Consider the following 24695-nt stretch of genomic DNA (forward strand, 5'->3'; position numbering starts at 1 on the left):
TTATAACAATAGTGGGTCCTAAACGTGCACCTATTACTTCTGTAGTTAACACTAGAGCCCAAATTTCTGTGTTGACCAATAGAGACTAGTACAGGATTTGAGAGCAATAAATGGAATAACTAAAGTTATTTACCCAGTGGTAGCTAATCCTTGCACATTGTTAACATCCATAAAAGAGAAATATAAATGGTTTACTGTAATTGATTTAAAAGATGCCTTTTTCTGCATACCCCTTGACAAAGAAAATAGGAAACTGACTTTGAGTGGGAAAATGGAAGGAAAACTCAGCTCACCTGAACATGACTCCCACAAGGATACAAGAACAGTCCAACACTATTTGGAAGCCAGCTGGCGAAAGAGCTGAGAATGCACAAGTACCAGAGAACAATACCTGCTGTTACAGTATGTTGATGATACACTGACAACTACAGAAGAGAAAACAACCTGAATAAAGGTAACAATTGAAATTTTAAATCAGCTGGGAATGAGTGGATATAAGGTGTCTAAAGAGAAGGCACAAATTCCCCGACAAACTGTGATTTACCTGAGATGTGAAATCTCACAAGGGCAACGTAAGCTTGGTACTAACTGTATTCAAGCTATTTGTGCTAATCTACAACCCCAGAACCTGCATGAGCTGCAAGATTTCCTCAGGATGACAGAGTGCTGCCTGTGGATCACGGACTATGGACTAATTGCAAAACCCCTGTATGAGGCCCAGAAGACACAGCTGTTTGCCTGGGGCAAGCCACAGAAGGAGGCCTTCCTCAAACTGAAGGAGGCATTGAGGCTCCAGCGTTAAGACTGCCTGATTCATCCAAGGATTTTGTTTGTGCATGAAAGATCACACCCAGCACTGGGAGTGCTGACCCAACATTTGGGAAGCTGGAAAAGGCTGGTAGGCTGCTTTTCCAAACAACTTGACAACGTGAGTGCCGGATGGCCTTCATGCCTGTGGGCAGTTGCAGCCACCGTGATGCTGATCCAAGAAGCCAGGAAACTCACGATGGGTAGACACACAGATGTCTATGTGCCACACATGGTGACCACTGTTTTAGAACAAAAGGGGGGCCATTGGCTATCTCCAGGCAGGATGATAAAATTCCAGGTAATCCTGACTGGGCAGGATGATGTCACACTAAAGACAGCTAACCTTTTGAATCCAGCTTTGTTCCTAGGTACCACAACTGAAGAAGGCCCATTAGAGCATGACTGTGTAGAAGTAATAGAGTACACCTATTCAGCAAGAAAAGACCTGAAAGACATCCCACTGGAGCAGCCAGAGCGGGAACTATTCACAGATGGAAGCAGCTTCATGGAGAACAGGACCAGATACGCTGGATATGCGGTAACAACAGTCAGTACAATAGTGGAGGCAAAAGCATTATCACCAAATACATCTGCCCAGAGGCAGATGCAAAAACATTGCCTTAACCAGAGCACTAGAATTAAGTGAAGGGAAAAGGGTAAACATATGGACAGACTCAAAGTATGCTTTTGGAGTAGTGCATGTACACAGAGCACTGTGGAAAGAAAGAAGACTACTGTCTTCTCAAGGTATGCACATTAAACATCAAAATGCAGTCCTGCAATTGATAAAAGCAATACAAAAACCTGAAGAAGTAGCAATTATACACTGTAAAGCACACCAATCAAGAAACTCCAAAACTTCTGAAGAAAATCAAAAAGCAGACGGGACAGCTCAACAGATTGCTCAAAAAGTGCAAACTGCAATGGCATTGATACCTTTAAAGACTAATGTATCTCAATTCAATTTGCCTCTAAAACCAAAATATTCAGTAGAAGATGAGAAATTGGGACATTTGCTAAATGCACAAAAGAATTCAGAAGGGTGGTATGTAACTGTACAAAGACAAATAGTGTTACCCCCCTTGATAATGAGAGATGTTTTACAAATTAAACATAACAAATGTCATTGGGGTACAGAGGCCCTGGTAAAATTGCTAAAGCAAAAATTAATCTCGGTACGGATGCTAACAATGGCAAAATCAACTCAGTGGCTAGACACAGGCATAGCTAGAAAAGATTAGGATAGGAATAGAATCAGGATGACACTTGGCAAGAACCCTCTAGTGAAGTGAAATTTGGGTGAGACCTAGAGTCTTTGCTCAGTCCTTTAGCAAACTATCAGAATAGAGAAACAGGTCAGGTAGACAGACTAGCAAGAGTCAGCCAGGAAAGATTTAAAGAACCAAACGTACAATTACAATTTACTACTCCTGAAAGAGCATGGAGTGTGTGAGTTTCTTAAAGGGACGGATTGATCATTGCTGCATCCACATCCCAAATGTGACTGCAGATGTAGAATATGACATCAATCACTTGCAACAAATAAAGCACGGAGCACAGGAAGAGCAAAAGGATTTGACTATAAATTGGTTAGGCAAAATCTTCAAAGGGTTAGGGTGGAATGCGAGTTCATGGATTAAATCTATCATTGAGAGTGTGATAATCTTACTAACTGTATTCTTAGCAATTTAGTTAGTTTACAGCATCTTAAAAAGAGAAATACAGAGGAAAATGTCCTGGACCCAGAAAATAATAAAGGCACTGACGCAATATCCACACCCACCATCTTGTGGTTCTCCAATTAGTGACTACATCCAGGACAACGTTTACATCAATCAAGGATTTGAAGAACACCAGGTATAAACTCAGAAACAAAGGACTGTATCAAGTGAAAACATTTGCCCTTATAGTGAAGTGAAAATGCTTTCAAAGGGTGGAGTGATAGTAAAAGGTCTTAAAATCTTAGAAAATTCAGGGACTTAGAAAGAAAGTTAGGTTTGGAAAGCCCTGGGAAAAGTAGGCTCTGGGAAATGTTAGGCCTTGTGCTTGCTAAAGATCAGGTGAAACTGCACTGTGTAAGCAGGAGATGATCATGATACAATTGTTAGATGTGATTAGATATAATTATTGTTTAAAGAACATGAGGAACAATGTTAGGGGGCTGAGGGGAATCACGAGAAATCCATGCTTAGGTAGAAAAAATGCTTAACAATAGAACAATATAAGTTTAATAATTAATATGTAAGTTATATAATGATAGAGTATAAAAACATGTTCAACCCAAAACCAAGTGGGGTCAGGTTTGGGTATGTGTACCCCTGACACCCAGAGCTCTTCAATAAAGCAATTTCATATAATCATTCTGTGATTATGTGTGTTCCTGAACGCTAACAACCTCAGTGCCAGGTCTCCAGGAGATGAACCTGCAGGAAGAGGACATGATGTGCAAGCTGATGTGTGGCTGCCTGGGCTGGGGCTGGGGGTTTCTTTCTCCTTCTGGAGCCACTCCAGGACTTACCCTGTTTCTATTGCACTGCACATTTATACATTAACCTTTTATGTCTATCTTGATATAATACTGTGTATACTTCCATGTGTACTTGGTCTTGGTTGGGGCAAGGTGCCAATAAAGCCAAGGTTGGGATTTGAGCCTGCATGAGCCAATCCCTTAGGAGCTGGCCTCAATCCTTGTGTGTTCCTTCCAATTCAGAACATCCTGTGAGATGTCCCTGTGTGATCCCCATCAGTAATGATGATTCCAATATTGCCAAGATCACGTTCACATGGCAGTATCTGCAGTGTCCTGGCAAGACAGACATAAAAGGCTAGTGTATAAACGTGCTGTGCAAGAGAAACACATCAGCTTCCATATCATGTTGTCTTCCTGCAGGTTCATCTCCTGGAGACGAGGCACTGTTATTTCCTGCATTATTTTCTTACTTTTTCATTAAACACTTGTGCTTTCTGCCCTTTGTCCCTTGTGTTCAATTGGTGCCGGCAGCCCCGTCCCTTCCCCTGTTCCCAGTCCCACATTCTGTCCTGGCTGGCGGAGCCTTGGAGCTGCCATGGGGGCCGTGGTGTAAGAAACAGTCCGAAGATTCTCTCATCCGTCTCACAACCGTCTCAAGGACAGAGACTGAGACCCTGAATATCACAAGGGACTGGGTTTAGGGGTTCAGGCCTAGCTGAGGTGGATGTTTGCTAAGTGATTGTTTGCAGGTGGTTGCACAGTACACTGCCCTCCTTCCTGCTGGTGAGCAGAGGCTTGTGCATGGTACCCTGTGCAATGGGTTTCCATGACACATTGCCCTCGTTCCTGCTGGTGAGCAAAGACTTGCAAGATGTGGTTTGCTCTGTACCCTACACCTGATCCCCGTGCTATGGAATTCATCACAATGATCATCAATCTCCTCTGGTTTTGGCCCTGTGCCCCTCGCTTTATAAAAGACTATGAAACTATACCCCAAACTTACTTTTCTTTGAGATCTCCCCAACGGACAGAAGACTCTGCATCGTTGGATGGCTGAGTGGACTTCAACATTGTTAGCTATAATCCCCTTATTCTCTTTTTTTTCTTATGCTTTGCTTTCTCCTCTTTTCCCTCTATCGCATGTTAGTGCTGATGAGCACTCAATAAAGTGTGTTTTGCTGCTTAAGTTCTTGGTTTGCTGATAATCTTTTGTACTCTAAGACCGACTAAAAGAACCACATCACAAATCCCACCTTGCAGATCATGACAGGTGGGGCTGCCCTGGGGGCTGTTCCCCGAGCCGGGGCCCCTTCCCAGTGCTCCCAGTGTGCCGATCCAGCCTGGAGCAGCCAGCGAGGGCTTCAGCTGGGACGGCAGAGAAGCAATGCTGGGGGGTCCTGGCTCACTTCACGTTGATTGGGTCTTTGCAGCCTGGGAAAAAACGATTTTGTGAGTTTTCTGCCAGAAATCTCTCCCCTCCTCCATTCAGCGAAAGGGATTTGCGCTGCTTTTCCCTCTTGGGGGAAATCAAAGCGATATGGGGCTGAGCCCAGGGGCAGCCCTGAGGGACAAAGTGTGGGACTGACCGGGACCATTCCTCCTCTCCATTCTGACCAATCAGTGCTCAAGGATGCGGAGTGATGGGAGACTCAGCTAGCTGAGCACCGGTTGGACACACAGGACAAATTGCTCCAGGCCTCACAATGTGCTTCTCTGCCAGGAGATGCCGAGATTTGCACACCCTGGGATGTGCCCGGCCCGGGCAGGAGGCCAAGAAACCGCTGTTGTCCTGAACCGCTGGGAGTTCGGGGTGACCTGGAGCTGGAGGCACTGGGAGCTGGGGTGAGTCTGGGATCGAGCAGGGAACCACCTGCAGTCCTGGCAGGAGCCCAGACCAGAGCAGGGGATGCCTGAGAGAGGCCCCGAGCCTGTGGGAAGCCCTTGCAGAGCTGTGGAAATGGCTCCTGGTGGGACTTTAGAGCCTGTGGGGATCCGCACTGGAGCAGGCTGTTCCTGAGGGACTGTGTCCCGTGGGATGGACCTCAGGCTGGGGCAGGACAAGGATTCCTGTCCCTGAGTGGGAAGGCAGTGACATGACCTGACTGTGACCTCCATCCCCTGTGCCACTGGGTAGGGAGGAGGGAGAGAAATGGGGTATAAAGTGATATCCAGGAAGAAGAGAAGGGAAGGGTATGGGGGAAGGGTGGTTTTGTAGGATTTATTTTACTAGTCATTCTACTGCTGTGATTTGTTTGATAATTGTCCTGGTTTAAAAGACAGTGCCTTGATATCTGCCACGAGTGCGGGAACCTTCCTGGAATGGAAAAGATGACCCCCTCCCTCCTCTATTGTACCTTTGAAATTATGGGGCTTTCAGGCAGAGATATGAGAGAAGAAGTAACAGTTCTTTATTAGTATACATATATATATATATATATATATCTGTAAGTAATGACACAATCCAACAAGACCAGCAACAGCACCACAAACAAAACAACCAACCAACCAACCAACCAACCCAACCAACCAACCAACCAACCAACCCAACCAACCAACCAACCAACCCAACCAACCAACCCAACCAACCAACCAACCCAACCAACCCAACCAACCAACCAACCAACCAACCCAACCAACCCAACCAACCAGCCAACCAACCCAATGAACCAACCAACCAACCAACCCAACCAACCAACCCAACCAACCAACCAACCAACCCAACCAACCAACCAACCAACCAACCCAACCAACCAACCAACCAACCCAACCAACCCAACCAACCAGCCAACCAACCCAACCAACCAACCAACCAACCAACCCAACGAACCAATCTCAGCCTTTTCCCGCATGGAGCCACAGTTTCCCCTTTGGTGCAGTTACAATCGTGCCTGGCCGGGGGCGCTGTGGCGCGAGCAAGGCCACCTCTCCACGGGCGGGAGGGGACAGGGACACCGCTCCTTTGGAGACCCACGGGACAGCGACCTGTCTCTGCACCGACCCACCAGCAGCAGGCAGCGACCAGCGAAGGCAGGCAGGTCCCATCAGGCAGGACCTCGGTACCACCCCCTGCAGCCACAGGGACGGTGACAAGAAGGCAGATCCAGGCAGCACGGCAACAGGATAGCTCCACCCCAGGAAACGGGCACCTGCTCTCCGCTGAAACTGAGAAATTAAGAATTAGGAATTATTTATAAAAATTGCCTTGAGTAAAAGAAGGGGCTACAAAATCCTTGTGAAATGCTGACTGCTCTCATAAGAGCAGCAAGAGAATAAAGACTGCAGGATGAGATAAAGAGCTAGAATACGTAAACAGGATGCAAGCATAAATGCACCACAGGAGGAGTGGGTTCCTTGGATTCTTTTGGACCCCTTAGCCAGAAAAAATGGAAGGGGGGGGGGGGATGTCAAAAGAACTGAATGGAGCATGTGCAGGAAGACAAGGTGAAAAGTTCAGCTGATGGAAAATTGCTGACTTCAGCCCCAAAGACCCCCAGACGACCACCAGAGTGACCAACAAGGAGCAGTGCGCAGCTGCAAATAGGCGTGGAACTAATTTTAATACGAAGCGGGGACAAGCGGGGTTAGCAAATGAATATGTATTAGGTGTACTGTGTAACCCTACTTTGTAGAGAATAAAAAGGGAGAAACAAGTCTCCAAGGTGTGCATGCTTTTGAAGGAGATATCCCCCATGCAACTCAGTGCTGAATAAATTCATACTTACTCTCATCACTACTCTGTGAGTTACAGAGTTTTTCTATCTGCATATCACTGCGACATGCGTGACCGCTCGCTCACTCTCTCTCAATCCTCAGCCACACTGAAAGCACTGGAGATCAGCTCCCCCCTCCCCAGTCAAGAATCTGAGTCCACCCCAATACTTCTTGAGGTATTTCTGCAATTCCCAAGAAAAACCTCCCCTAAGACAAGAGAAGTCATTCCCCAGCCAAGACTTCCAAACTCTCCATTCTCTGGCTGAGCCATTCCTGTGGTATGTGAAAGTGTGTGGCCATTTCATTTGTTTGCTCCTGTTTGTCCCCCCTCTCTCCCCCACACCGGTTTTTCTTCCAAGTAGAAGATGGGAGAAAAAATTGCCTGACTGAAAAACAAAGAAACAAACAACAACAATGACAACACAGACAACAACAACAAAACCTTTTTCCCAGCAATAATTAATTCAATTATTTCCCCAAGTCCGATGTGTTGTGCCCATGAGTGACCTCTCCCTGCTCTTATCCTGATCCTCTGGGAGCCTCTCCTTGTCTTCTGTTTCCTGCCCAGCCTCAAGAGGCCAGTGACAGAGCAATTTTGGTGGCACTGACCAGTCCCAGTAATTGCTCCAGTAATTCACTCTATCATTAACCAGCCCCACGGCGGGTCTGGCTGTGCAGGCACGCAACGACAGAAATAAAAACTGAGCAAAGTAGGACACAGTGAGAGGAGGGATGTGGTGCTAGTGGGTGAAATCTCCTTGCCCTGAACTGTCGGGGGGAGGAGGAGAGAGAAGCTGGTGCAAAGTAAAGGGGAGGGGAGAAGGTATAGGCCTGGAGCAGTGGAAGGCAGGTAGAGATGGCCATGGGGCAGCTGGGGATTTTCCTTTCCGGCTCTGTGGGGTGAAAGGGAGCGATGTAAAATCCGTCAAGGAAAAGAGAGGAGAAAGAGCAGGTGGTGCCAACGCCAAACAATTTGGATTCAGTTTACCTGTGCGAAGTGTAAAACATTGACAGACTCTGAGCAGTGACAGACAGACATCTGTGTGTGTGCTCTGCCACTGACCTGGCTGCAGTCCATCTGCTAAATCCCCATAAGTCTTCTTCCCGAAGGCTGCTTCACTTTTTGGGGCCATCTGTGGCAATTTTGCAGAGTTCTTTTAACCTCGTGCTATTTTTTTGGGATAGGAGAGACCCCGTCACGGGGACGCCCCTGCGTCTGGTGCATCTGGGCTGTTTGGATGTGGCAGTGTGGCAAGAAGGGGGGTCTGGGGTTTATAAAGGTTTATAAAGGGGTGTGGCGGGAGCTCCATGGGCCGGACTGGATCGGGCCCAGCAGCACCCCGGGTCCGCCTCCCTGTGGGGCTGCCCCACACCGTGTTCAAAGTCTTGGGGCAGATTCCACTGAAAGGACTCAGAAGGACCGCTGTAGGAATGTTTGTATAAGGCACGAGTCTCACCAAGCTTTGCAGCCTGGGAAACAGAATTTGGAGGACCTTTGCTCTGTATTTGTGACATGGTTTGAACACAGCAGAGAGCAGAGCCAGGAAAAGTCACTGTCCATTTGTGCAGGCAGTTGTTGTGCAGTGACGTCAGTGCTGGCCCCCACAGCTCCCACCTGGCTCCCACATCCTGCCCGAGTGTCCCTTCCGGCCCCCAGGGTAGAGTTTGGTGGCTTCTCCCTGGCAGATCCACTGCAATTCCTTGCCATAGCGCTGAGGGATGATTCTGCTGGTCCTGATCATCCCACAATCACCACATCTATCCCTGACGTCCAGCTAGAACCTGTGGGTTCCAGGAGGGAGCCCGGGTCACCCCAAGAGTCTGTCAGCCACTCCTGTCCCCCAGCGCTGCCCCTGGTGCTCACCGGTGCCAGTCCAGGTGGGAGGCGTTCAGCCACATCCAGCCCGTCCCGGCTGGGGGCACCAAGAGCCCCATCCAGAAGCCCTGCCTGGATTTCTGCAGGGTTTCATTCAGGAGTTTCTGGCTCGGAAGAAGAGAAGCCAACCTTGATGGGCCAATGGATCCCAGGACTGAGCTCCACCCGTGTCCTCCAGAGGCACCTGGGTGGCTTGGGCATGGGGTGGGGGCTGATGCCAGGATTGTGGGAACCCCCTCACCCTTCCCGGGGTGCCACCAGTCCCCAGCCCCGTGTCTTTTCCATATTCCCATCCCCCATCATTCCTTCCACCAGCTCATCCCGATCCCACAGCAGCAGCAGCATGGCCCCATGATCCCTGCAGTCGTCCTGGCTCTTGCTCCAATGGTTGTAGCCAGTGGAGACCCAGTAGCACTTGGTCCTGCCCGGCGTCCAGCCCTGGAGGCAGATGCTGCATCCCTCGGCCCCTTGAAAATGGGATCAGAGCCAAGTCAGGTCACCAAGATGCCACTTCATCCCAAGGGGCACCCTGAGCCGCGTTTGGGGCTCCAATCCAGGCATGCCACAAGATTTTGGTAAAGATTTTAGAGTGGAGAAGCCTTGGTGCTGTTCTGTGGTGGTGACTGTGCAGGGCAGAGAACTTCCCTCAGTTCAGAGAGGATGTTCTCCCGGGTGCTGTTGACGTCTCCAATATTCCCATTCCGGATATTGCTGCTTCCTGGACTCTCCAGCTGCTGGTGGAGAGCTGCAGAGGAGGGAAGGCTGAGCAGGGGACAGGACCTTGCCTGGCCTGACACCTTCTGGCCCAGGCCAGGCTCTGCACTCCTGTGCCTGATCTCATGATTTCATGATCTCATGACCTCATGGGCTGGGGGTTTCTTTCACCTTTGGGAACTATTCCAGGAATCATCCTGTTTCTCTTGCACTACACATTTATACACTAAGCCTGTATATATATGTAGATATGACACTGTGGAAACAGATTTCCACAAACACATTCTTCTGACATTGTGTTTATACACTACCCTTTTATATCTATATTGGTATAACACTGTGAATACAGACTACAAACAAGTGCTTCCAAGGTGAATGTGACCTGGGTTGGGGCAAGGTGACGATAATGCCAGTGTGTGATTTGACCCCGCAGCAGCCATTACGTTAACGGATGGACTCGGTCCTTGTGGGTCCCTTCCAACAATGCAGAGCCTCCTCTGAGATATCCCTGCATGACCCCCACTAGTATTTAGGGTGCCAGTGTTGGTCATTATAGTTTCAGGGGGTTTTTATTAAGTGCTTGTCAAGCCTCGTGCTCCCTTGGCACCGGCAGCCTTCCCCTGCTCCCCGTCCCACGTTCCATCCCAGCTGGCGGGGCATTGGAGCTGCCGTGGGGGCCGTGGGGCTGTGCCCTGAGCTGGGGCCCCTTCCCAGTGCTCCCAGTGTGCCAATCCAGCCTGGAGCAGCCAGCGAGGTCTTCAGCTCAGAGAGCAGAGACATCTTGGGAGTCCCACTTTAATTTTGTTTGTCTTGATCTTCTCAGTTTAAGGAGAAACTGTTTTTGAGAGGCACTGCTCTTCTCTCCCTCTTCTTTAGTTCTTTCCAGTTTCTTCCTAACACCACATTCCCCCTTCACATGGCACTCTTGGGGCTGTGTCACCTCTCTGCCTCCTTAAAGAAGAGGAAGATGGAAGGAGTTGGAATGTGCCCATCACCCTGGCTCGGGTAGGCTTAGGTGGGATGCGGCTGCAGGGAGGGAAGAGTTGGCCATCGAGGGAGCATATCCCTTCCTTTGAGGAGTCTTTTCCTAGGATCAGCATCTCTTTGGCTGCAGCAACTCTGGAGTCACCTGAGGCAGCTGCCACAGGATGCTTCTGTGCCACCCCTTCTGTGCTTTCACACTGCTGACCACAGCAGACACTCCTGCTCTCGAAAGGGACAGGGCACCTTTTACCCAACAGAGCCTCAAAGCCGTGTATGGGATGGAAAAAAGAGCTTTGGGTGATGTTTGTCTCATGAGGGCATGGGAATGGGGTGGACAGACTGGCTATATGTCAGAAATGGGGCCCTGGGTTGGCTGGTGCTCATTGCAGAATTAAAGAATCACCATTGCTGGGTCACTTTCTCCTAAATGGGGATAAATTCACGAGTTTTAGATATTTCCATAGATCCTTGGAAGGGATTCTCAGCCCCTCTGCAGATGGAGATGAGCAAATCTCCCTGAACACTCCATCAGCAATGGAGCCTCACTGTCACAATATTGTCACAGTAAAGCTGGCGTGGACTGGACAAGGTAAATCTGACCATAAGACAAATCCAATTTGGCTAGCCTAGTTCATGCCAGAACAAGTCCCTGGATAAGTTACAGGGTACCCTCCGCCATCCTCATTCAAGCTTAGTAGAAAGCACACCGCTGGCCAGAGATCTGGGCGGAGAGAGATCCCAGCCAATGAGCTATCTGAGCCCGGGAGTTTTGAATCGGGTTCATAAGCAAGTTCCAAACAATAAACAAGGCTGTTTGTCTGATAAACAGTAGACACAAATCTGTTTCCTCCACCCACGACCGGCACGTCACAGGGTGCAATTGGAGTCTTGGCTTCAGTGGGTGGTGCTGCTGTGCTGGAGGGCAGGAAGGCTCTGCAGAGGGATCTGAACAGCCTGGAGTGATGGGCCGAGGCCAAGTGGAGGAGGTTCCCCAGGGCCAAGTGTGGCATCCTGTGCTGGGGCCACAGCAGCCCCTGCAGAGCTCCAGGCCTGGGGCAGAGGGGCTGGGAAGGGCTCTCTGGGAAAGGCCCTGGGGGTGCTGGGTGAGAGCAGCTGAGCAGGAGCCAGCAGGGCACAACTCCCTGAAGAGGGCAGGGCTGGCTCTGACTTTTTAAAGACAAATGCTGTTCCAAGAGGCCTTGCTTTTTATTTAATTTAATACTGCCTTTCTATCTCTTTGCCTCAGCAAATTGAAAGGTTTTTCTTCTCAAACCAGTTTCTTGGAGGCAGACAAGATTCAGCAGAAATCATCTCTGCCACTGACTGTTTTCAGCACAGGCTGTACTTGCCTAGCTGAGGCTGTGACGGGCAAGGAAACGTCCCTGCAATGTCCCTGTGGCTCCGTGCCTGGTATAGTCTCTGGTGCTAAATTCTCACTCGGCAGACAGTGAAAGATTGGAGCTAAAATGTGGACCTGATTTTCTGAGTCTGAGAGAGTTTTCAGCATGTCAGTGAAAAGTCCTCTTCCCAAGGGAAAGTCTCTTGAGAACCTTTCTCTCTCAAGGACTATTTTTGTAAATAGTTTATGATTCTCAAAACAATATTGTACAGCTGTGATGAGTGTGTTTACTCTTGTTCCACCAATGAGACTAGAGAGGTGTTGTTCCCTTTACCAATCATGTTAAACCTGTATCGGAATACCTTATACAAGGGGCTGAAAATTTCCGAAGAAAAGCCCTTCTGATGATCCTCTTTCTGCTGTGGAACTGAACTCACACTCCTTATTTCTTGTCCAACAGCAACATCTGCTGGCCCAACGTGTGACTGCAGCATCGAAAAGACGTATTTCCCCTCCGCCCACCCCTCCCCCCAACACTAAAGAAAAAAGGCTTTTTTTCCTTCGCTGGAAGATTTTTTTCCTGGTGAGCTGCAAGCATGATAACTGCTGTCTTAGCTCCAGAGGATTCTCTAGTCCTGGACTTACGGGCAGAGACTTCACAGCGATTTGTACTGTATATTTCTAGAGCTGATTTCCAAGTCCTATATTTTTGAGGGAAAAGGCATGGTTTTTTCCTAGTGCTGAAATAGCGATGTTGAAACATTATAGGCAAGCCCTAGATGATGCCTTGCTTCAATTGATGCTTTCATGCGATGTGGATGCTGTGAAACTACTTCTGCCTTGGAAGAAATTTATGACCATATTACAGAGCTTTGCAGAGAACTCTGTCCCCGAAGTCCCGACCAATGAGGTCTCGGAGTGCGGCTCTGAAGAAGGGGCACAGTCTGATCCAGAAGTTGTTCTGGTGGAGGATCGGACTTGGGACAAGGCAGCGTTAATGGGATTTTCTCTCCTACCCTGGTCACTGCAAGACATTCGGCCACCCCATTCCCTTGGGAGCCTAACCCAGGGATGGGGAGTCTCCCACACAGGGCGGGCAGCAGTGGGGGGAGGTTCGACTATCGGAAGCCCTCTTCCCCCTGCTCAGCCGGGGCCGCCATGCCCTGTGCTTGGAGAACCGCGGGTTGGGGAGGGATCACCCATTCCTCACGTGTTTTCCACGGTGGAGGGGAATGGAACGCCGGCGGCTCGATCTCCGCCGGCAGTGGCAGCGGGACCTCAGAGGTCAGTCTATGCTTCGTCTGAACTGTGGGGTTGCTGTGCTAGTTCCGATTAAGCAGCGAAACACGGCTGGCGTGGGGGCTGCGGGAATTCTCCCCACTCCGATGCCGTGGTTTGTAAACAGTTCCGCCGCGCCTGCGCAGTCGGCAGGTGGGCCGGCCTCGCGCCGCCCAGCTCCGCTGCCTCCTGCGTCCTCTCCCACAATGGCGGCGCTGGGTGCAAGCGGCGCCGCGGTCACGGCCACTGCCGGTCTTTTGTTGGGACCGTTCTCCCCCACGGCCCCGCACACCGGCGCGGGGGCCGCCACGGGCAGCGGGGGCGGCACCACACACACAGATGATGCTGGGGCCCTCCAGGGCTCGCCTTATTCACCACGCTGAGCCCTGTAGTATCGGGAGGGGGTGATGACAGACCTCTGTCGGCACTGCCCCTCCCTCCCGCGGGCCAGGTTCGGATGCATTATTTGGGTCTGCTGCGGGCTGTGGACCACATGCGGCTACAGGCCCTGCCAGGGCTGGCCCGAATCCAGCGGCTAGCGCTGCGGAGCTCCATCCCCCGGCCACCGCTGGTCCCAGGGCAGTTGCGTCTACCCCACCCCCCCCATTCACCTTTGGGTCTCGGGGTGATGCAGCCGTTTTGGGGCGGGTGCCTGCTCGGAGTGGGGGCCATTGAGAGGGTCCTTATTCGAGTACCCATTGGACACTCCCACCATGCCAGGCCACAGTCCAGGACCCTAGGTGTTTTTGGGATGAAGTCAAAGATAAGGTTCTGAAGATGGGAGAATGGGACCTTCTGGACCATTTTATGGGGTCTAGAGGTGATCTCCCTGGCTTTGCAGATGTCGGGAGGAAAAAGCTATCTGGTACAGTGGATGTGAACCCTAGACAGATGCCTCTCTGCTCCTGTGACATCTGTGGGGCAGGATCAAAGGAATGCTGTCACCTCACAAAGGAGGTCTCCAGGTTTTCCCCGTGCTTAAAGCGAACCCTCAATCAGGACAGCCTAACATGCACCATGTTATATCCTTCAAAGCTGTGTTGGACATTAGAGACAAGGTGGCTAGATATGGTCTGGGTTCTGCAGAGGTGATGCAGATGATTAGAGTCATCAATTCTGACCTACTAGTACCGTATGACATTAGGCACCTTGCTCAGGTGTTATTTCAGCCTATCCAGCTTGAAGTCTTTGAAGCCAATTGGAGGCAGCTAGCTGTGAAAGTAGCTGCACGCAATAGTCAATTGCCTCCACAAGACCCCAGGTACGTGGTTGGATGTGATCTATTGACAGGGGTAGGGAATATTGCTAACCCTGATTTCCAGGCTACCTTCCACTTGCAGATGCTGGACAGGTGTCAGAAGACAAGCATGACAGCACTGGTGAAAACCATAGAGTTAGCAGCTCCAAAACAGAGGTTAGTCACGATAGTCCAAGGGACTAAAGAACCTTATTTGCAGTTTGTTGAGAAACTCTCTGCATCTTTGGAGAAGCAGGTGGAAGATCCTGATTTGATTACACCTCACAGAAAGTGTGGCAGTTTGTGCAGTTGTGGGGTGTTTCACACAAATTCAGCATTCTGCATTCTCCAACTGGCCAAGCCATTGTTGAACGTGCTCATGGTTCTCTGAAGCAGGTTCTTCAAAAACAAAAATGGGGAATGCAGGGTGAAACCCCGCAAAGTTGATTGGCAAAAGCTTTGTACATGATAAATCACCTTACGGTGCTGCAGAATTCAAATAACCTGGTCATCTTGAACCGTCGCCTTTCATTGTAGGCTTTGGGCTTTGGGCAAGACACATCAGTCTCAAGCAAAAGTTCAGGTGTGAAATTACCAAACAGTGGGGGGGGGGGGGGGGGGGGGGCTGTTTTAACTGATCGCATTGAGTTGTGGGTATGAATGTGTATTCACTGACACTGGGGTGCACTGGGTACCTACAAAGTCCTGACCTGCAATCACAAAGGCAGAACAGACCCAACAGGCAAACTGCAGGCTGTGACCAGGAGGAAGGTCATCAAGTGGAGGAACCTTCAAGTGACGACACGGATGCAGAAGATGCAAGTGCTAACTTGGATGGTCCCTCTACAAGCAGACATTAAACATCATGCTCATTTTTTTCTTTTTTTTTTTTTTTTTCGTTTTTTATAGAAAATAAGGGTGAGATGTGGACCTGATTTTCTGAGTCTGAGAGAGTTTTCAGCATGTCAGTGAAAAGTCCTCTTCCCAAGGGAAAGTCTCTTGAGAACCTTTCTCTCTCAAGGACTATTTTTGTAAATAGTTTATGATTCTCAAAACAATATTGTACAGCTGTGATGAGTGTGTTTACTCTTGTTCCACCAATGAGACTAGAGAGGTGTTGTTCCCTTTACCAATCATGTTAAACCTGTATCGGAATACCTTATACAAGGGGCTGAAAATTTCCGAAGAAAAGCCCTTCTGATGATCCTCTTTCTGCTGTGGAACTGAACTCACACTCCTTATTTCTTGTCCAACAGTGACACTGAAAGATTACCTCTCCCAACCTGGAGAGTAAATAGACAAGAGACATCGATATTTAAAAAATCCCAACAACACAAACAAAGAGTCCAGTCCTCAGAGGGGCAGGCTTTGTCCATTATTTACAGGCTCACAGAGTAGATGAGGAGTGACAATATTTAGTCAATGGAGAAGTGTCTACATGTGCAGAGGGGAGAGCAAGGAGTCAGTGGATCCGAGTCTTTCTCCAGAGAAGGAGACAATGGAGGGAGTGGGAAGGAAAGGGTTAAACACGGTGGATGGCAAAAAGGGGCTGGATTCCCTCAAGGGACCTGGCAGCCGGGAATGCCAAGGGCTGGAGAATGTCAGTGGGGGAAACTCCCTCAATTCTGCCTATTGCTCTTTATCCTCCTCTGTTCTGGGAAGCAGAATCTGTTCCACATCCCATCAGTCCCAATCCCCATCCCACCCCTCCTGGGGGTTTTGGGGCTTATGTGGGATCGTGTATTTTGGGGTGTGATTGAGGATTTTGAGGTGGGATCAAGCCATTTTGAGCCTTTGGCAACTCTCCAGCCGGGGGCACCAGGAGCACCCGGGGGGCTTCAGCCAGACCCTGCCCCCTCCAGCAAAGGGCTCACACAACCCCTCATCCTGCCCCCAAAATCCCTGGGGATCCTCATCCATCTCTGCATTCCCCTCTCTGAGATCTCCCGACCAATGGATTGGAAACCCCCACCCAGGGTGAGCACAACTGCAGGTGACCAGGGAGGGGGAGCTTGCCCCAGATATCTTGGGCGGTTCTTGTGAGGGTTTTTGGGGGGTTCCTGCTAGCAGCTCCTGGCACAGCCCTGGCTGTGGGCAAGGGTTGTGGGGTCTCCCCCCACCTGTGGTTTGGTCTCCCTGGGTCAGGCTCAGGATCCACATGACAATCACCTGGTGCCAGCGGGGCTGAGGGGGACACTGGTTTTGGAGACCTCCAGGAGAGCTGGGTTTGTGGGAAGCGCAGGAGCCACAGAGTGGGGAGAGCAGAAAGGGGCGATCCCAGAGCTGGGGAACCCCCGAGAGCCTGAAGGGAGGGGGAGGAAGGAGAGTGGGGGAACCAGGAACCCCTTGGACACAGAATTGGGGGGGGTCCAGAAATGGGGGACCTCTGGGATTCCCGGGAGAATTGGTAGTGCAGAGAAGGCAGGAACCCTGGGTATGGGGGACCCCAAAACATGCAGGACCTGCAGGATCACAGACACAAGGAAGGACCAAGAGCCCAAAGTGGAAGAAACATAGAGGGGGAACTCCTGGGAGTTTGTTGGGTTTTTTTCTGAACCTTGGAGCTTTTGGCATGTATGTGGACCTATTAGGCTAAATCTTTATATTTTAGAGGGAGGTGGGGAGACGTTAATCTTGTTAGCTCTGAAGTTACTGAGCTAAATGTTGGTGGATTGGTATTTGCAGGAAGCTAAATCTGAATAATTCGGAGGAATGTTTGCCTGATTATTGAAGTTTAGGTTCTTTTGGGGCTGAATTGATATTTGAGCGGTGGTGTGTTTTTGCTGAATCTTTATATCTTGGAGGTTTTTATGGACAGAAGATACCTGATGACTTCTGGGGAGGGATCAGGCACTGGTGTATCCATACCAGGGAGAGGCCCTGCGAGTGTCCCGAGTGTGGGAAGAGCTTCTCCAGGAGCTCTAACTTGACCAGACACTCAGAGGCACCAGTAAGGGAAGCCCTGCAAGTGCCCCGAGTGCCAGAAGAGCTTTGTGCGCTGCTCCAGTTCCATCCCCCATGGGAGGATCAGCGTTGGATGATCCCCAGTGACCCCCGTTGGGCAGAGCCCTGGTGATCCGTGGTCCTGGTGATCCATGTGGGGAAGACACCTGGCTGGGAGGCTCCACATCTTCCTGGCTCCCTGTGGGCACCTCGATAAATGCAGGGGCAAGAACATCCATCAGGACACAGACCAATGGTGAGAATTACAGACTGACCGCCCCTGGAGATTCATGGGTATGCAGAGGTCCACCCACAGCTCCTGGAGGTGCTCACACCAGAGCAGGGGGATTCCTGAGGGAAGGCCGTGAACCCACAGGAGATCTGTGGAGAGAGGAGCCACGTGTCCTGGAAGCACTGACCCCGTGGCAGAGTGACCCACGCTGCAGCATTGTGAGGGGGCTGTTTCCGTGGAATGGACTCAGGTTGGAAAAGTTCCTGGAGAAGTTTCCAGTGGGAGAGACCCCAGGGTGGGGCAGAGGAACAACTTCTGTCCCTGAGCAGCGGGAAAAGCCCTGGGGGATGAAGTGACCATGACCCCATTCCCTGTGTTCCTGCACTGCCAGGGTAGGAGGTAGAGGTGGAAGGAGGGGTGAAAGGAAGGTGCTTTTAAGGGTCTTCTTATTCTCCTGCTCTGAGCTTGTTAGCAATAAATTCAATTATTCTCTTCTGTTTTTCCCGTGGTGGTATTTGATGAGGGAATGCTCCTGGTCCTTAACTCATGAACCACTGGTACATTTCCTCTCCCTGTGCAGCTGTGGAGAGCAGTGAGAGGGCGGCTGCGGTGGGTGCCTGGACTCGGGCCAGCATCATCCCACTGCAGGTGGACGTGTCCTTGTGTGGCCCTCTGTTATGGTGCCACAGTTGCTGTTGGTTTTGTTTCTCTTACCAATTTATTTTTTTTCATTAAATGCTTGTGAAGTGCCCCCGGTGTCCCTCGTGTTCCCTCGGCTCCGGTAGCCCTGTCCCTTCCCCTGCTCCCCGTCCCACGTTCCATCCCAGCTGGCGGAGCCTTGGAGCTGCCGTGGGGGCCGTGGGGCTGCCCCGGGGGCTGCGCCCCGAGCCGGGGCCCCTTCCCAGTGCTCCCAGTGTGCCGATCCAGCCTGGAGCAGCCAGCGAGGGCTTCAGCTGGGACGGCAGAGAGGCGCTGCTGGGGGGTCCCGGCTCACTTCGCTTTGGTTGGCTCTTCCCAACCTGGGGACAAACGATTTTGTGTGCTTTCTGCCAGAAATCTCTCCCCTCCTCCATTCAGCCAAAGGGGTTTCTGGCGGTTTTACCTTTTTGGGGGAAATCAAAGCGATGCACTGATGCTCCTAACTAGAGGTGGGAGACGTGAGGCTCCAGGGCTTCCCGCTGAGCCGGAGACCTCAAGACTCCGGGACTAGGCAAGGCGGGCCGGGAGCTGCGGAGAACTTTGTTTGCGTTGAAAGCTCAATGGCGGCGCGGGCCGGGCCCGTTCCAGGGCTGTTCCTCATCCCCGCCTTTCCCCTCACGCAGCCCGGGGCGGGCCCTGAGAGCGCGGGGCGGGGCTGTGCCGTGTGCAGAGCCCGCCGCTGGCTGCGATTGGCTGCTTCTGCCGTCACTCGTGGTTCTGGCGCGCGCTGATTGGGCAGAGCGAGGACAAGCCCGGCCCCGCTGGCGCCCCCAGGGCGGCCGTGGGGCAGGAGAGCCGCCATTGCCGGAGCGTCTGTGCGGGCCCGGCAGCGGCGGCAGCAGCGGCCGGAGCCCGGTGAGACGGCGGCGGAGCTCGGAGGCGGCCCCAGCCATCGCAGGTGGGAGCCGCGCTCGGTTCTGCGGGGGCTCGGGGCTCGCTGCGGGCCCGGGAGGGGGCGGCAGGGGGCTGTGGCGGGTGGCTTGTGCCGTGGCCGGCCCGTGTTGGCCCTGGGCTGAGGGCGCTGCGGGAGCGGCTGCCCGCGGTCTCCTTGCCGCTGGGGCCTCGGCAGGAGGCGGTGGCGGAGCAGCGCTGGCTCGTCCCGCTTCGTGTCGGGAGGCCGGAGGTGGCTGCGCTGTGCCCGGGGCTGGGCGGGAAAATTCCCGGCGCCAGAGGTTTGTGTGGCCCAAGGAGCCAGAGGAGTGGTGTGCGAGTGACTTTATTGCTGCCCAAAGGGAGAGGCCATGGGGCATTTGCCATGCGCTCTCTCCAGTTGTTGGAGGACGCGGCCTCGTTTTTGTCCTGATTTTCCTGGCCGCATGTCCCTGTCCCTTTGCCCAACACTGGCGGAGGTGCTTGGAAGGTTCAGCCTTCCCGATCCGCCTGTTGCATGGCCTCGTTAATATGCACCACCCTTTTGTATAACATCCGATATTCCTGGCTCTGTGAGGTCTTTGTTCTTCTGGAAGTTCAGGAATTTAGCAGGACTTCGTCTGAGCAGCAGTCCTTGTCAATTAGTGACATTTTCTGAAACTGATGGTTTTCTCTCATTGCTTCCTTATGTACAAGTCCTTGGCCCTATCTTCAATCAGACTCACACCATGTTTATTAGAGCACATTCATTTTATTCCTTTCTATCGATCTTCTTCTAATTTTCCCTGTGATTGTCTTTGCAAACTTTAATTACCATTGATTCAACCTCTTTTCTTGCTGGGTCTTCTTTGTTTTTGGGATTGCTCTCAGTGCCCTCATTCTCTGTCCTTTTGTAGCCGTTTGTGGCTCAGGAGGCCTGGCTGCCACCTGCATCCCCTTGCTCAGCTGCTGAATGAGCTGCACTCAGCAAGGTGTGGTGCATGGTAAAAAGATGAGAGTTGCTGTAGCACATGAGAGGAGAAACAGCATTTGTTTAACCCATGGTCCGTGAGGGAACCACGAAACCGTGTCCCATTCCCATTCTTTCCACATTTGGACTGGTACAAGAGCTGTTTTCTTGTTTCCTTTGTTACCTGTTTCACCATTTTTCCTTTGTGATCTCTTTGCCAAGAGCAGTTTGAGTCATTTAACTTTCCACATACTCTGCCTTCTTCTGCTAATAGATAATCTGATCCCATCCCATGGTGAAATGTTGTGTTCCTCATCTGAGTGGATTGGTTGGTAGGAATGTCAGGAGCTGGAGCTGTCTGGTTGGGTATTATTTTGAGGACATCCTGTAATCTAATTAGGGCATGGAAATTATAAATGGATTCTTTGGTACATGATACGAATTTGTTCAGGTTCCCAGGGCCTGGTCCATGGTGTTGCAGGATTTGTTGTGGTGGTTCATCATCAAAAATGGGTTCATCTTTTCCCCATTTTTGGGTGCTCCCTCCAACCAGGGCTGCATCAATTGTCAGATTTTCTCCAATTAAATCATCACATATTTGGATTCCCAACTGATTTCTCTGAACTTGTGGTAGCAAATAAACCCTCAAATGGTGTAATACACCCTATATAACATAGACAGTGACAGCACATGTTGGAGTGGGGACAGGGATGATTCCCCCCCACTTGTTTTAGTGAAGTTTTCACAACATTCTCCATTTTCTGTTTTCTTTTGCTGCTTAACCAATTTCTGTTGCAGAGTCAGATATCCTCACAATGGGCTCTGCCTTTAGCTGTGCAAATTCCATCTGTGCAAGCAGGCAGAGCTTGGGCTGAGGGGCAGAGGGAATCAGCCCAATTCCCACCCCCACGTCCATTGTCCAGGGTTTGGCCCAGTAGTGTTAATTTGCATTTCTAAAGTTCCTCTACTGGCTGCCTGGAACAAAGCTGCTCTTCCAAGGCAGGCATGGGATGACTCGAATGTTGCTGCTCCCACAATCTGTCTTTTTTTTAAAAAACGGTATTCTGTTAACTCTTGATGTGTTAAAGGGCCACCTTTAAAGATGTTCTAGTTTTCAAAATGCAGCCTAAAGTTGACCATTGAAAACCCCATATCATCATTTTGCCATCACTAAGAGCCACACAAAAACATAAAACAAAAATTAGAAAGCAATCAAGTATTTTCTTTTTCTTCTACTAGGACTAAAGACAGATAGTCACACCACTGGCCCAAACAGAACTGACAGTATAAAAGTAGAATTATTATAAAAAATTATTCTAATATTGTAATGCTTTCACTGAAACTGTGAAAAGCAGTCACTCTCCAACCATGTCTTTAGAGAAATAAGGTATTACTTGATTCTTGCCAGAATGTGCAACAGAAATAATTTCATCCACACATGGATCTGGTATGCAGAGAAAATCATTCCATGACATGTGAGTTTTACTAGATTTTTTGTAAAATTTATACAGTCTGACCCCATAGAAATCCCTTGGTTTAATGTTCATTGGTTTGAAGGTGTGGAGTTGTTAGGATTTGGTTTCCTGTTGCACCCGGATTTCTGTGCCTGTGATGTGAATTAGGTGGGCGCTCCTGGATTTCCTGCTCAGCCTTTTCCAGACCAGGTGTCTCCAGCTGTGCCTGGGGCAGTGTCTGGGGTAGATGTTGGTTGATGTTTGCTGCTGGGTGTTGATGTTTTGTTGATGGTCGTTATCTTGGTGGGAATCTTTCGTGCTGTTCCCAGTCTGTTGAGGTGTTAAGCTCATCTCTGTTGAGTACTGTGACATCCCTTAAGAAAAAAATATAAATTCTTCTCCTGAAGTCAAAATTGAACCACACCTGACTAGAAAAATAAAATAAAATATAATTTTAAAGTAGGAGATGCAGATGCATATTTATATATATATATATATATATATTTATTTATTTATTTATATCTATATATATAGTACATTTTCCACCAGTCTAATCCCAGGCAGCGCAGAGTGTAATTGAGAGGCAGAGTGGAATTTTCCCGGTGCCTTCCCCAGCAGCTGTGGCGAGGGCAGGCACAGAAAGGGCTGAAGCTGCAAGAGTGAGAGCAAGGATTGTCCCGCAGTGGCTGGAGATGGCAAAGGAGGGTGGCCAGGCCGAGGATTTGAGCAGAGGATCTGTGGGCAGGCCCAGGGGCTTCCCCCACTGGGGAGCCCTGGCTGCTGCTGCGTTGCCTTCAGTGCAGGCTCCATGGGCAGCCTCCCATGGTCCTCCTGCAGCAGGGAAGTCCAAATCTCCAGGGCTTCAGAGCCCTTGAGGTGAGGCTGAGAGGTCCCCCTGTGTTCAGCTGTGCTGGGGCTGTTTCTGTGCTCAGGGACACTTGGAATGGGCCATTCCACTTGGCCACCAGAGCTGTCAGCAGGACCCAATGTCCAGGTTGGATGATGTGAACAGCAAGTCCCAAGGCAGGGTCTTTGTCAGCCGAACTTCCTGGGGGAGAGATTGCACATGAGACAGGATTCTGGCCACAGCCTTTTTTGAATCTACATCCCTGCTCGTATGGATCTCCTGATGGAGATTTACCAGGGTAAGGAATTCCAAAGAGCAATTCCAAGGGAGGATATCTGCCCTGGGTCTGGCTCTTATTCTTGATGAAGCCAATGGCAAAATCCATACCCATGGCGTCTTGGTTTCTATCACCAGCTTCCAAAGGTGTTTCTTTATTTTCCCATTCATTCTTTCTACCTGACTTGAACTCTGGTGGTGCCCGGGGTTGTGGAGGTCCCACTGTATTCCTAAAGCTGCCATAAGCCCCTGAAGGATCTTTCCTGTAAAATGAGTTCTCCACCTAATTATATTGCCTCCACAATCCTTTTACTTGGAATTGTTTTAGAAATCCCTTGATAACTAATCCAGTGATTGCTGAGGAAATCAGAATTGCTTTTGGCACCCTGTTAGCTGCCCTGGTGTCAGCAGAAGATATTTAAGCCTTCCTGCTCAGGGCATTTCAGTGCCAGGCTTTTACAAGCACCCCCAACTCAGCAGGTTGAGCTGACCATGGGGGCAGTAACCAGTGCTTTGTCTAATTCCCTTTCCTTAACAATAGCGAGTCTTGTCACTCTTTTCCCTTCTGCTGCCCTTCAAAACCCATCCAGAAACACATTTTGTCTCTCAGTCCAGGGAATGCTCATAAATCTCTCCCAGCCTGGGTCTGGAGCTCTGTCACTTGAATGCAGTCATGGGTTTCTTCCCAGCCCCCTCTCCAGGCTGTTCAAACAGGAGGCTGGGTTAAACCCTTCCCCTGTCCTCAATTCCAAATCCTCCTGTGCTATTAAACAAGTTTCATACTGTAATAACTGAGCTCTGCTCATTCATTTGGAGGCTCTTGATGTACAAAGCTCTAAGTTGATGCTAGACTTGAACAACAGGAGATCCTCCTGCCATCAGTTTTTGGGCCACAGTTCCCATTAAAGTCGTGGATGCACAGTTCTGCAGGCAATGAGGCCACTCTGGCCACTGGGTTAAACATTTTAGCATAAGAATTCATTTGGCATGGCCCTGTTTAACATTCACGTAAAATTTTTTTTTTTTTTTTTTTTTTTTTCTGATTCTGGAAGAGCCATGGCTGGGGCTTCAATCATTTTGTTTCTTCATTTTCTCGTTTTGTTTACATTCTCATATCTATACCATATCATTGAGGCTGTCTGGGGTTAAAAAGTCTTACAAAGTTCTGGCTAGAATAGAGGATCCTCAATCCAAGCCCTGCAATTCCCTATTAACCCTCATATTTGTCGCAGCTCTTTTTTAGTCCTGGGTAGTGTTACGTCTGAGATTCCCTGGACCCTCTCAGGGTCAATACACTAAAACTTTCAGTCGAAATATGTCCCAAATATTTAACCTTTTTCTCCACCATTTGCACCCCTTTTCCCCCCCAGATTCTCAAAGGTGCTTTTTAGCCTGAAAATGAAGGCATTTCACAGAGGCTTCTTCTACCACTTCTCTTTGTCCTCCTGATTGGAGCAAGTCATCCACATCCTGCATTAACCCAGACCCTGGGGGAGAGCCTGAATAAGGGCAGTGCTTCCGTGCATCCCTGCAGAAGGACCGTCCATGTCTTCAGCATTTTCCCTTCTACCTCTTGTTCCCACTCAAAGGCAGAATTCTTTTTGCATCCTCTGGAAGTGGGCATCCCCAGAAAGCATCTTTTGCATCAAGTTGTGAATGGCAGCAGTGTGAGGGGGGCACCTGGTTCAGGATGGTGTAAGGATCTGAGACTGTGGGGTGCCTCGGTTTCATCATCTCATTTCTTATTCTTGGGTCCTGCAGCATTCTGTGGATTCCATTGGATTTCTTGTTTGGCAGGATAGGAGCATTCTAGGGAGCCATCCCTGGCTCCCAAAGCCGTGCCTTGAGCAGGACTCACAGACAGGCTGCGAGCCCTTCCTTCCCTGTTCCTCTATTGGGAGCGGCAAGAAGAACAGCATGGACTCTCTTGTGAGTTGAACAGGAGAGTTCTTTCTCATAAGGTTTATTACCTCTGATCTTCTTTTATAGACCAATACGTGAAAGTA

At 50.1% G+C, this 24695-nt stretch overlaps 1 protein-coding gene across 6 annotated transcripts in view; it reads left to right on the forward strand.

Annotated features, from left to right (window-relative positions):
- LOC131588589 (zinc finger protein 239-like) overlaps positions 1-24695 on the forward strand; it is a 59698-nt gene that overhangs the window by 3481 nt on the left and 31522 nt on the right. The window contains exon 2 of one of the 6 annotated variants that reach the window (XR_009279615.1): positions 5001-5447. The exons of 1 other annotated variant lie outside the window; for it this stretch is intronic. The gene's annotated coding sequence lies outside the window, so the exon portion shown is untranslated. Of the gene's footprint in view, positions 1-242; positions 4467-5000; positions 5448-19089; positions 19192-24695 lie in introns of those variants that run through there. 4 more of the 6 variants (XR_009279612.1, XR_009279613.1, XM_058857542.1 and 1 more) reach the window with 4 other exon arrangements.

Source organism: Poecile atricapillus, chromosome 26, assembly GCF_030490865.1.
Source record: "Poecile atricapillus isolate bPoeAtr1 chromosome 26, bPoeAtr1.hap1, whole genome shotgun sequence".
NCBI lineage: Eukaryota > Metazoa > Chordata > Aves > Passeriformes > Paridae > Poecile > Poecile atricapillus.